Source organism: Falco peregrinus, chromosome 12 (assembly GCF_023634155.1).
Source record: "Falco peregrinus isolate bFalPer1 chromosome 12, bFalPer1.pri, whole genome shotgun sequence".
Lineage (NCBI taxonomy): Eukaryota > Metazoa > Chordata > Aves > Falconiformes > Falconidae > Falco > Falco peregrinus.
This window is the reverse complement of record NC_073732.1, coordinates 2124216-2138487: the sequence shown is the minus strand read 5'-3', so window position 1 is coordinate 2138487 and position 14272 is coordinate 2124216.

The window sequence follows — 14272 nt, the reverse complement described above, 5'->3', positions numbered from 1 at the left end:
AGCTAGGCTGGACTAGACATTTCAGCCAAAGGTGTCTGCAAACTCCGTTGCTAATACTAACACCCAATTTGAGCTAAAACATGATGTGGCATTAGCAATTAAAGTGGGCGTCCTGATTTTTTAAGGAAATCTGATGAGAAGCAGGAGCCCCTACGGCACTGTGAAGAGGGTAAGATGATGCCGTGGCCTTCCTTTGATCTGATCACCTCCTCCCCACCCTGCGTGTCCAGCATCACAGGCTTAAAATCAGAAGGTAAGCCAATACAGTAAATGCAAGAGCTGGGCCAGGCTCTTCCCACTGGGACTCTTTCTTCGTGCTTCGCATTTTGCAAATCTAAAGTACTCGCCGATTCAGGGCTTCCAATTAGAGCTGGACAAATGAATAACTTCTCAGATTGCTGCTCAATCCTCCACAAAAAAATTCAAATACAAAATGGTTTGGATCAATGCAAAGCACAAACCCTTTGATATTTTTTTTCCCTACCAAAATAAACTCTTCTCCTTCCCACCCTGATTAATTTTAGATCAAATGAAATGTTTTATTCAATTTCAGACTGAAATGTCATTTCAGAACATTAACTAGAATAATATTCCTTTTTAAAAAGTGGCAGAACAAAAAAGTTCAACTGTTAAAACTTTTTTTCTCCCTACATGGATGTAGGAACAAATTTGTTTTCTGATGAAAAAATTATGGTTTTCAATTAATCTTCTTGGTGAGCGCACCGTGACAGTGTAAGCCTGGAGAAGGGGCAGCGACCCAGGCCTGGGAGGTGGGGGGCTGTCCTCGCTGGAGCCGTGCAGCACAGGTCGGCCAAAATCATAATTCCCCAGGAGCTTCCTCCTACTTCTCTGCTGACTGCTTTTTAATCAACTATTTGAAACCCAGCTCGGAGACTTTTATCACTTTCCAAATCCCTAGGACTTTTAAAAAAATTTAAATAAAACATGAGAAGACACCGCATCGGTGGCCATCGCCTGGTCTGAGTCTGAACCACACTCAGACCAGGCATTGGCCACCAGTATGCAGTGTCTTCTCATGTTTTACTTAAATATTTTTTTTGAGCTGCACAGGGAGGTGGGTCTGGGCAGAGGGAAGAGGGAGGCTTTGGGAAGTGGGCAATAAACTGATTTTCATGGAGTATGAGGCCACCCTGCTATTTTCAACATGGCTACAACACGCATCGCAGGCAGATCTGGAGGCAGGGCTCTAAAGGGATTAGGAAAGATTTATTTTTCTTTTTCTGGAGGGAGATGAAAGGGGGGAGGGGGAGGGAGAGACGAGCAAGGAATCCTACAGAAAGGCACTCATTATTTTTTATCTTTTCCAATGACCTTGTTTGTTTTATTCCTACTTGAAAGCAGTTTCCTTCCCTGTGAAAGTTTGGAGCTATCTGGAGACTGGGGCCAGTGAGAAAGGGGGAAAAAAGGAACTGGGTGGAAAGAAGAAATGTGGAAAATAAACAGAATAAATGTAAACTGAGCTGGAAAAAGTTCTCCTCCTGCTCACTGATTCTGCAAGGAGAAACAGCTGCCTGGGCTCGGCACTGCAATGAAGTACCACATCTGGGGGAGATGGGCTGATGCCCACAAGGAGGACGGCTGCTCTGGGGAGTGTGCTGCCTTTTGCCTCCAGTGAGAGCTCAGGATTGCGCACATGCGTGTGCATGTGTGTACGCACATGTCTGCCCATGCGTGAGGCCATGTGGTGGATGGTGGCCCCGGGGTGGCTGTCGCTGCATATGAGTGAGCTGCTGTGCAGAGATGCCCGCTGCACCTTGCGGGGTGTTTCCTAGCCTGGCTGTATTTGTCATATGTAAAAACAGACCAAATGGGGAGCAGAGGCACCTTCTGAGTGACTGCCCTGGTCCTGATCATGTTTGTGCATCACCTAAAGGAACTGCTTCAACCCCGTTACAAGTGGGATTTTATTGGGTTTTTTCCCTCTCTTTAATTCAATGGGCTTTGATTCAGACTGGGAAGCAATGAAAGCTCACTAACACACGCACCCGTCTGTTCTTACCCTACGTGGGCAGATCGGAAGGGGGAGGTTGCCACTGGGGGTTCACGTTGCTCAGGGTTTGAAGTTTGCCTTGCAGCACCCCATTAATTTAACACTGGTGAGGCTTTTTTCTAGTTTTTGTTGGTTTGGTTTTGGGGGTTCTAGGGGTTTTTTTGCCTTAAGCATCCTCTTCTCCAATTAGCCTCTGTACCGGGAGCACATGCACTCTGGAAGAAGGTAGCCGCATCACCGAGATGACCATTCTGGAGCCACACGGCATGGGGCAAGGGGCCACCAGTAGTTCTTGTGAGTCACCCAGACACAAGAGCCAGCTCTGCCCCAACCAATGCTGCCACTGCAGGGTGAGAAGAGCTCCCCAAAACCCTCAACAGGTGCCCCATGACCTTGATAACACCCCATAGTCCCCATAACCTCCATAGCACCTGGGCCTGAAAGGTGCACCTGTCCACGGCCACCTCGACCACCGGTTCCACAGCTGGGCTTTGCCCTTGAATTGCAGAGATACCATGGCACATTCTTCCACATGGTCCCTGTAGCTGCATTAACAGCCCCTTCCTTTGCATTAGATCAGTCACCTTTAACCTAACTCCTCGTGTTAAAAATTAAACCTGAAAAGCAGATCTCCCAAAGGTGCGAGGACAGTTGTTACCCTGGAAAAAAACCCTTTCACCAACAGGCAGGGTGCTTAATTTTAGATAAAACCCAACCCTTGCTTTCAACTGGCGGCTAGGGTTGATCTTCATATGGTTACTCATAAATACTTATGAAAATGCTTCAAGTGCTCAATTTGCATAGATATAAAGTCTCATAAATAATTCTAGGTACTAGTATTTAATTACATGACCTATATTGTAGAGGAATTTTTACCTCATTTATGAAGAGCAGAGTACTTCTGACTGGAGACCAGGGTATTAAGTGGCCATTGAGTTGCTGTCAGAGCAGCCGTAGAGAAGAGAGGGATGGGGACCCAACCCAACTGCTTACCTGCAGCTTCTTATCAATACTAGCACTAATGAAGGATAATTTAACTTAAATACAACTTTTATGCCTGCTATTAGAAGCTGCATTTTAACCATCAGGAATCCCAAAGAAGCCCATTTAAGAGTTGGGCGATATTCCCCAGTAACGTTGAGGCACATGGCCCTTGGTATGTGCTGAAGACTCTGCTCTGCCAGCTGGAGGACCCTGTTACCCCTGAACAGCATGCTTGCAAAGAGGATACTAGTCCTTACCCAATGCAAATGCCAGCCAGCCACGCATGGGAAAACTCCAGCTAAACTATGGGGGTTTAGGCTGGCTTTGATAAGCATTGCATTCAGTGGGAAGGCTCCTTTTCTCAATTTAGCTGTCGGACTTCAAAGGGAATAATAATTTTAAAAAAAAATCTGATTTTTTTTTTTTAACCCACTGCACTGAGTTGCATCTAAAGCCCACTGAAGAGAAGAGGAGCGGGTAAAGGTTGTATGATGGGGAGCAAAAGGAGAGAAGAGAAAAATGAAATGAAAAGGTCTTTGTAGTAACTGTGCTTCGGCAAGAGACTTCCCAGCTGCTGGCTGGGGTCCTGTGTGCAGCGCATCAAAGGCACAGGGGCAAAGCCGAATCCTCTGGGGCTGCCTGCTGCTTATGGGAGCAGGTGTGAATAATCCCAACCCCTGCCCCAAACTGCAGGAAGAGAGATGTTTTTAAATAAATACAACCCTCATGGAGAAGAAAACACCTTTTTTATTTCAAGGGGAATACCCTGCCAAGGGGTTCCCCTGTAAAAGGCAGCCCAATGGACCCAGCCATCATCTCGGAGGTTTTATCCTTCCCAAGAGCAGAGATCTCTGCCCGTGGCAGCACCTGGCGTCCCAGGTCCCCTCCTGGGGGTACCTCACTGCCAGCATCCAGCATCACAAGCGTTGCCTATCTGCTAGCGCGAGGCAGCCAGGGTATTATAAATAATTTATTCTCTGGGCAAGGGGAGGGGAGGAAGAGAGAGTGAGCTTTTAATTAAAATGATATCTTACAGATCGAATAAATATGAATAAGATGCCAAAAACAACTGTATAAATCCCAAACATTCTCCTGTGTTTTAATTATTTGTGTTGATAAAACAAGAGCGAAGGCATTTTACTCTGCTTGGAAGACGAGAAGGCAAAAGGTTACGCTGGCATTTTTTATGTTCTTTTCAAGGAACAAATGTTTCAGAAGCATAGATCTGACAAACTATAATTCATATCAGGAATTAAATTGGAATTTAGAGAACAATTGTTAATATTTCAAAGTAATTGTTTAAGAAATTATCATTTTGGTATCTGCCTCAAAAATAATTACCCACCACTAATTTTTCTTTTTCAAAGGCTGCTATTTGTTGGAATAGTGGAAAGATGAGGAGTTTTTGCTGTGAGCTATTTATGTAGTTCAAATGAGGAGATAAATAGGAAGGGACTTTCATGTTCCTAGGCAAATGAGTCTGACTAATGCACGGCTTCAAGCACAAAAGTGGGCCCTGGATTTATTTGAAAATTCAGGGAATTTTTTTTTTATGGATGGGATTTGCAAGTCGCAGCAGGCAAGTGAGGAATGAAACCCTGCGCCTGTTAATTAGAACCGGGTCCCCAGATAAAGCCGTGCGGCATGGAGGAGCCCTGCCAGCGGGTGGGCAGAGCCAAGGATCGCAGCCGCAGCCTGGGCAGCTGCTTTCGTCCGTGCCGAAGAGGGCACGGCTGTGTATTTGCAGGTTATACGTAGGGTTTTACCACTGCTCTTTCAAACGTAGCCAGTGCAGCCCCCCAGGCAGCCGAAGGAGACATCGCCGACCGCACAACCTCCCACATACCGGGGCGGAGAGAAGAGGCATTCCTACTTCTTCCCTTCGGACAGGGCTTCAGCAAGCTGAGACATCTGTGGCCTCCTGGAAAGGGGCTGGGCACTTGGCCATTTAGAGGATGATGGGGAAAAAAGTAGGGTAGAAGGGATCTTAAACACGCTCATCTTCATCCCACAGCCTGAGGGTGGGGTTATCCAGACCTGGTAGCATCCAGGTACTCTGCTGTGCTGCGCCGCTGGAAAGTGTGTCCTCCTCCCTTCAAACACCGCTTTCCTCAAAGCACAGAGAGAAACCGCAGCGATGATAGCACCAGGAAAGGTTCAGCAAACGGCAGTTTCTAGGAATATCTGTAGACTTCTCTGTTCAGAGAGGCTCTTGCAAAGGGAAACTGTTTCCATGAAAATGCAGTTTCAAATACAAAAGAAGAAATTATCTTCTCGGTCTTGTTACATTTTTCTGCAAAATTATTAATCCACCTTTGTTAGGAATAATTCTCAAATGCATTTTGAAATATCTCACTTACTGACACACGCTTTTTTAACCAGCTAGTTTTTCTCTAAGCAACGCTGATGTTGGTAATAATTTTTAGAGTGAACAAGGAGAAGCAATATTTTTACCAAGTCTTCTGGGAAAGGCTCTTTCTCACCGCACAAACCATTTTTCCATCTGTCACCTTGATGTCAGGATACCCTCTGGTTTCTCCAGGCACTATCTGGGCCCCCAGTAAACCTCCCCATTTGTCCTGTTGGCCATCGGGATGTTTTGTCTGACATTTCGCAGCACATTAGTCCCTGCAAGCTGTGAAGGACCTGTGCTGCCAACAAACTTGTCCAGCAGCCTCCTGGGGGAAGATCCTATGGCTCTGGGGTTGATAATGCATCTTCCACCCCCTTCATGCTACACCTCCCTCTTCCTTTTGATCCCAAGGACTCCAGATTCTCATGAAGACACTGGTCTGGAGGCTAATGAGGAATATACTTGACCTTTGTAGACGCTGTAATTAAAGATTACTGGAGAATGTGGGGGAAGCAAAAAAAGCTCCTTTTGGCTTCGTCCTCCCAGCTTGTTGCAAGTATCCCAATTACGAAGCAGATCACAGGGGCTGTGTTGGAAGACGTTGGTATCAGCAAATTAGCAGGCTGCAGCGGGAGCAGTAATTAAGGCAGCTTTGTGTTTGCCCGGGTTTGGGGCTGTCACTCCTGTTTGCATGCTGCTTGGATCCAGGGTCCCCTTGCACGCCTGGATCCTGCTGTGCCAAGCTGCAGCTTGTGCCGTATACGCCGTGCTTTTTAAATAATTGCCGTGTTTTAGGAATTAATTGTAGTGATTGCAGGCGAAGGACAAAACACAGGCAAAACAGTAATCGTTTGTGTGGTCCCGCTGCTGCTGCAGCCCACAGAGGTATCGGTAAAGCGCTGTCCATCTGAGGACAAGCAAGAAAAATCAGAGAGGAAAATGTTCTCTTTCCCTGTGGAAAAGGGATCTGTACCCTCCCAGGCCTCCTGCTCTTGCAAGGCAGTGGGTAGGTCCGTGATAGCTCCTGCTACATGGGAGAGCTTGGAAAATATAGGGAATCGATTGGCCCTTTGCTCAGCTGACCCATCTGCTGCTGGAGGAGCAGGGCGCTGCTCTGATGCTCGATGTATGCCAGCGCGGCTTTCAGTGGAGGAGGAAATACAGTTCGGAGCCCTCCCTTTGGGAAGTCAATGTGTAGCATAGATCCGTTCCTAGCAGACGTCTCTGCCAGGAAGTTTTCCCCCACTATTAAGCCAGTATTTTCCAATTCTTAATTTAAGCCCATACTACTTGTTTTGCATCTGTGTAGAGGCAATTAAAAAAAAAAAAATATCTCCCTTTCATGTTTATAATTTCTAAATATCAGAGCTAACAACACAGCATTCCTTCGCTCTTTACAGCATGCCTCATAAATCATCCACAGACTACTGGGATCGTTTCAGAGCTCTTCCCTGACATCCCTATCCATGGGAATGGGCTGCAATTTTCCACGTGGATCAGAATGGAATTGGTTGTCTTAACCCAGAGGCTAAAGAAACAGTGACCCTTCTCTCTCCTGCAACACGTTTATTTCACAAAGGCTAAAAATGAATGGTTTTTTGCTCTTCTCTGATACGGCACCGTAAGTTTATTTCCCCACCCCACCCCCTCAACATTCATTATGGGGAAAACAAGGGAGGGAAGCAGCGAGGGAGAATCTAGCTCCTTCCCAGGTAAGGCTTGCCATTCCCGAGTGTATCCCTGTACCGGGGTACAGAGACTGGGATGATTTCCTTGCAATGTCTCTGAAAGCAATCTGCACACTCTGTGGGTCTTGCCAACAGGCCAAGGAGCTCCTCAGGGTTTTGAGGCAGGATTTGGCCACTCGGAGGTGATATTGCCATGTAACCAACCCGTTCCTCCAGGGAGCGCAGCACATGGTAGAAACCCTCTTCAGCAGCAGCCAAGGGCTGGGTTTTGAAGCACTTCTCTCTGAGGGATGTTCGCAGGGTCAGCTGGGAGGATGCTAGGAGAAATGGCAGATGCCCAAGTAACTTTTCACACCGATTTCCCAACAACCCAAATAGTCCATGAAACGTGACCAGCTCTACCTAGCAGCATGCCTTAGCATAATGACATAACCTTTGGGCCAAAGCTCTTTTTATTACGTAAAGGCTTTATAATAAAGCAACTAATTTGACCTGTATTGTAGTAGACTGAGAAAATGAGCTGACAAATCTGAGAGTATCTGGAGCTTCTTCATGAGTTTGAAAAGAACAGTCACTCAGCTGGGACCCAGGGCAGTTGACCACCTGGTGGAAGAGTTCATTCACCACGGGACATCTCGGGTACCTGGGATGCTTTATCTACCTGCGTGTATATTCACAAAGGGTGCTTTCCCAGTAAATGCATCATGGACATAGTTCAATTTATCGTAACAGCCATGGGGTGCAGCCAGTGCAACCAAAAATACAGAGACCAGGTTTCTGAAAAAGGTTTTGCAGATGTGAACCAGCTCTCCCCAGTAGTCCCAAACTAAGCCAAAGAGCAGAGCCTCACAGGCCATCGGGAATGGATCGTCAGCGCTCCACGGGGTGACCGCCGGGCATTTGGGGTGCACTGGCTTCTTTGGCCAAGGCAGCAACTGTTCCAGCTGCGCAGAACGAAGCGGAGGATTGGACAGCATGGCCTGATGACGGGAGGAAGAGAGGTGGTGAACAGTTTTTTCCCCTCGTAGGAAAGCCATGTATTTGCACCAAGGATAACTTAAAAGAGAGATGTGTGGTTCCTCTGCCTGTGTGGCAATGCTGTGGGTCCCAGGAGGCTCCCTGGGTAGCGAGGGAGGTGTCAACATATTTTTGCATACAGGGGAGCTGCTTGCGAGGAAAGCGCTCTAATTAGAGGAAAATATTTGATCTCCATTGGCTTTTGGTGAAATATCTTAGAAAGGCAGCAGATGTTACTGAAGTTGTTTCATTCAACTGTTTTCACCTCATTTCTTCCCTTGGTTTTCTGTGGTGTGTTTTTTTGTTTTGTTTTGGGTTGTGGTTTTTTTTTTTTTTATGAGGCACATTGAATTATAATTCTATAAACAGCTCATGGTGGTTTACTGGGGGGGTGCCAAAAACTTGCTCTAAATCAAAGCTGATGCCTCCTCTAATGCAAAGTACATGCACATGCACCAACACCCCTCTGCCTTCTGAAAGTCACAAGTTATCCAGAACCTCAAGGTCACGCTGGGAGCTATCAGAGGCTCCCCAAAACCTGTTGTAGCACAGCAAGCACATATTCCTCCACTGCTTCTGGTGTCACCCCTGTCAACACAGCATCCAGGACTCTACATGGTCCTGCCTTGTATCACTCCTTTGCCCAGTAATTCACCTTCTCCAATGAGCCAGAAGACTGCACATCTGGCTCCTTAGTCCTAAAAAAAAGCATACATAAATGTAGGCCTGCCTTAAAGACCTTCCAGAAGGTCTTGTGGAGGCATCTGACTTCTTCAGAGTGGGTTCAGATGAGGAACTTCAGAAGCCAGAAACCTGAAGCCAGGTGTCATCTTCAGTTCAAGGAGACTTGGAAGACCAGCAAACCCATTTTAGAGTATTTTGCTCCATTGTACAATATTATATTTCAGTCCTGGCTGTATCGGCTGTGTCAGCACTAAGCCAGTTCTGAACTGACGTACAGTGAGAGACAGCACCTGCCACAAGCTCCACTGAACAGGTGGAAAAGTGGAAAAATTCTTTTCTTTGTGTAGCTGAGGAAATGAGGCATGCATGGAGAATATGTGTGGTGGTCTACAACAAAGGGTGGGTGGAAGTCGAGAAATGCGAAAGATGATAGCACATCCCCATGTGACATTTTGCCTTGAATGTCAGAAGCAAAGGCATTTTCCCCAGAGAAGGGGATGCTGTGCTTGAACCCCAGCTGACCACATCTTAAATGCCATCAGGGTGTCCTACCAGTACAGGCAGCTCCATTCAAACAGGGAATAATCACAGACCTTTCTCCTTGAAATGTCGTTGTCCAAGGGTCTACAGAGAACCAGCTACACAGGCTGAACATCAAACACTGCCTCAAGTCATAAACCCTGTCATTTTGATTACAGAGCCAAAACAAGGGTCTTTATGAGTTTGCTTGTGTTGTGTCACCCCAAAAGCATCTGCAGGACACCACATTCAACCCCACAGGACAGGTCAGTTAATTAAGTTGAGTGAGTCAATACATTGATCAGTTTATCAAATGATAAACAGAGTTTCTGCTTTCATCAGGGTTGTGAATATTAATTGATTTGACAGGCTGAAGCTTGGTAAAACAAGTAGAAGGGGCATCGGGGCATCACTGTATTAATTAGCCATGTTGAAGCTGCTTTTAGCTGCTTCCGAAGTTTAATCAATATGCTACATTTGAGTCCCAAAAGGCTTATGAAAACAGCCTTTGAAATCCTTTAAATTGTTGCCTCTGTGAGGTTTTAGATTCTTGGCGTATTCTTGTTCTGCTGTTTTTCTTCTTTTTTTTTTTTTTTCCCCCTCCTGAAATCAATACTGACCCATAAGGACTGGTAGAGGCGGACTTTCTTATTGGTATCACAAATTTGCATTCACTAGGAATAGAAATAAAGTGAAAAAGATCTTCTGTTTTAGTACAATAATAATAATAATCCTAGACATTAATGAGGTGCCCTCTGCCTTCCAGTTTCTATATGCAGTAAATTACCTCTATAGACTTAATCTGATGTGAATGGGCACGGCACCATTTAAATCATGTTTTCCTGAGCCCTTGCATACTGCTCAGGCTTTGATTTAATACAAAGTAAGGTTTGAGCTTGTGAAGACATTTTACTGAGAGGGAGGAAGGAGAAGGTGGAGCTGAAAATAAAGCTGGGAATGAAGCTGTGGAGACAAGAGGATGGAGGGACCGTGACCATGGGACGAGGTGGGGAGATGAAGAAGGCAGAGATGCTGCCGTATGCTGAGTCTCGACATTTCCCCAGGAAGGGAAAGTGAAGCAGCTGGAGAAGCCAATGGGAACACGGGGTGCATGAGGAGGAAGACATGAAAGCAGGGATGACTTGGGAGAGAGCAGGCTGGTTGGCCCACCGGTCTCCAGTGCTTGGGTGATGGGGCTGTCTGGAGCACGAAAACGCCACCAAGCAGTTCACCAGGAAAGGCGCCACGGGGAGGGGGACAAGGGGTCATCCTGTAGGCTGGGTCTTTGGGAAACGTCTCTGGCCTTCATGCTCTAAGACTGCCTGGGGAGGGCACGGTGTTCCTGCCACCAGCCGGCTTTACGGGGAACTTGGACGACGTGTGATGAAGGAAGGGCTATGCATCCCTTGCAGAAATGTCCTGGTGGCCTGCCTTCCCACAGCCTTTTCTGTGGCTCTGTGATTCACGCAGTGCTTGCCCAAGAGCCCAGCTGAATCTGGGACACCTCCTCCCCCAGGGGGTGCCTGAGGGCTGAAGTCTCCTGTCTGTCCTCTGGCCACTGCTCCAGCAGACGGTGAATATGCAGATACCTGAAATGAATTTTCTGAATCCATGAGTTTCTGACCTTGCATTTTGTCACAGCATTCTGCTATTTTGACTTCTCCCCCCTTTTCAAGACAAAACTTCCCCAGATGGGCCCATAGCAAGTTTACCAGCACACTTCCCCCAGTGCCTTCAGCGATTCCGCTTGCATTGACTCCCCAAGGTCACCACTGCAGATGTCAACACCAGCACAGTCAACACAGGGAGACCAACAGCACTTGAAACAGTTCTCAGGGCCCCAGCATAATTATAACAATTACAGAGTCAGGCCCTGAGCTGTGCTTTCTGACGCACGTATCTGCCATGCAGACTTCATTGCATGTGCAGATCCGGTTGTTAATAATGGAAGATGCCCCAGACTCTCCGGGGGCAACACTCTTTGCTATGGGCAAGGTACTAAATCACATTTGAAGTTTCTAGGCCAAAATACTTTACTTTTATTTTTCAGGAATAAAGTTCCCAAAAAGTGTGAGGCAAATTTCCAGGCCTGACTGCGTTGGCTCGCCTGGTAACAGGTAGAAAAGTAGGCGGCCTTGCAGTAGGTGAAGGCTAGACCATCCTGTTGTGATGGTGTAGATGTGATTAGATGAATTAGAGAAAAATAGGGCTGAAAGGGAGCCAGGAGTTGTGCATACCACCCCACTCCAAGGCAGAGTTAACTCTTCCCTTATCACTGCCAATGCAGAGCCCCAGGGATGTGAGAACATCTCAGCAACATCCCTGGCGGCACCAGTCATTTCTCAGGTCTTCGGATCACCAACAGCTCCTGCTCCCAAGCAGTCCCAAATGCACTGTGACCCTCGGAGCCAGAAGGCACAAAACCCTTTTACCAGTGGTATTGTGCAAGTGTAGGTTGCTCAGCGTGTGATACGGACATCTCTGCTGCCTGTTGCACCCCACTCTGAGATGAGCTGACCCCTGCCACAATCAAATCAGAGAGAAGCTCCTGCAGCAGATGAATGAGGGGACTCTGATGGCATCCAGGCCTGTGGGTCGCTCCCATTTCAATGTCCTCTTGTTCATCCCTCCCACACACACCTTTAGCCGAAGGATCAAGGATGTGGCTGCAGCATGCGCGTTGTAGGGCACAGCTCAGGCTCATCCTCAGTCCTCACAGCTCACAGCTTCAGGCACCATCCAGCTCTGCCTGGGTGGGGGTGGGGGGGGGTCCACCAGCTCCCCCTTTCCTGTCACACAGATGTGTTGCCTTGAGATGCCCTCAAATTTGGCAACACGGCAAAATTCCCTCTTCCCTTTGGGACAGTCGTTCAGAAAGCTGAACTCAATGCAGGTTATGCATCCAGGTGATGAAATGATTACTCTCATGGATGCCTCTGTAGGTGCAGAATAGGCTGTACGATGTCAGGACTCCCTCCTGGGCCATGGACAATGGCAGTAACTAACATTAACAGCTTCTGCTCAAAGGGACGGGTCTGAACACTCAGAAGACCAATTAGTCTGCGGCTCCTCCACAGAGGCCTCCCAGAGAGGAGGACAAACAGACAGAGGCGTCAGAGCCGAGCAGAAAGGCACAGAGGAAGAGAAGGGAATGAAAATGCATGTTCCACAGCCCGCTTAGTCCCTTGATGGCTTGTTTGCTGCTGGCAGAACTTTGGAAGAAGGAAAAATTGGTTCTGGAAGCAGTTCACTGTGGTTCCTGCCTTGAGCATGGACTGTAGGAAAGGCCAGATCTATGGCCACGGCCCCATGTCACAGGCAGAAATGAAGATGGTGACATTTGAGAAGGAGGCACCAACGTAAAGCTGCTGGCCAGCTGTCCTGGCACTCAGGCTAGGTGGGAGATCAAAAGGATGCTGATGTCTTCCAGCACCGCTATACAGAGCAACGTTGCCCAAATCTGTGATTTTTCTCTGAAGACTACTGGAAGGATTGCTGGTCCCCTGGTTTCTGGACCCCAAAGCAAGGAGTGAAGCCACTTGATGTGTAGGACACTGGCAGGAAAGGCCAAGGCAACGCTGCAGCACAAGATGAACGAGTGGGTGAAGAAAGTGCTGAGAAGAGTCACTGCGGAGGAGAACGACCTGGCAGCTTCAAAGTTGGTTTGGAAATGGGCACTTTAGTGTCTCCATCACTCTTCCTGCTTACAGGAGACCAGAGGGAGACCCAGGAGTGTGCATGGCTGTTTACAACGATCAATACTTGGGATTTGTCCAGAGAAAGAGCTGCAAAAATACATGTCCCTTGCCAGTGGAGCCCAGTTTTATTCTAGGGAATCCACCAGTGGTGTCAGAGGAAAGCCTGGTGAATATATATTGATGTATACATTTATATACACTCACCTGCTTTTGCATGGCGGCAGTGGGAGCTGTCTGCCCCATACCCAGCTCTCTGCAGCATTCAGTGATGCTCCTCCCCACCCCAAAAAGGGCAGATGTGATGGAGACCCACCTTGTCTATGGGTTTAGTGCTTCCTCTCTTGCTGACTACCTCCTCTGGGGCAGAAAGCCCTTTGCTGAAGAGAAATAATGCACACCTCATGTCATTGTTAGTTTTAAAATTACAAAGGAAACCCTCCATCAGCACTGCTACAATTACCTTCTCATTTTCCTGCTTCACCTCATTAAAAGGAAAATATTACAATTAAGGCACGGACGGGAGGAACAGATTAATGTTCTGTTTCTAATGCATTGATGAATCGGCACTTAGTCAAGGGATTTAAAAATATTAAACCTTTCTCACGAGCCATCCCAAAAGGGAGCGTTTCTTATTCGAGGGGCACTTTCTCAGCTCAGACAGCGGCTCTCCATCGCCGGCGCTCAGGGTACATCATACCGCCGTGCTTGCCACAGCACCGGGCTTTGCTCAGGCACGTGCCGGGATGGGGCTTTCTCTATGGTGAATCTCTTCCCTTCGCATCTAAAGTGGTGGGGTTATTTTTTTGGTGTGCATGGCATATTTCACATGGAATTGGACACCTTCTGCTTTTATTCCTGCTTTTCAATCCCGTTTCTCTTCTTGTGGCATGTCTTTGTTAGAGTTGCGGCTTTCTTCCATCAATTACAAAAGCCCTTCAGGTTTTTATTTCCTTTTTTTTAGGTCAGGTCCCCCCTGCACGAAGGGAGTGGTGAGGGGGCAGGGGAAGGGTTGTTCCCAGCTCCCCAAAACAAATCCCTGTTTCCTTCGGGATAGCGGCGTGCCCTGAGCCACCCCAGGAGCTACCCTGAGGAGCAGGGTGCACCTCCAGCAAGCTACCTGCTGCACTAAAGCTGCTTCAAAGCGGGCACAGCAATGTCTGTAATCCAGACCCATCTTCAACATAGTTCTACCCTGTTTCAAACCCCTTTTTTGCCGCCCTCGTGGCCTTGAGCTGAGACTTGGGGCCCGATGTGCCCCTGTTTCCTACACAGTCAGTAAGTCCCAGCCCTCCTATAATGAAAATGTCACTAATGATAA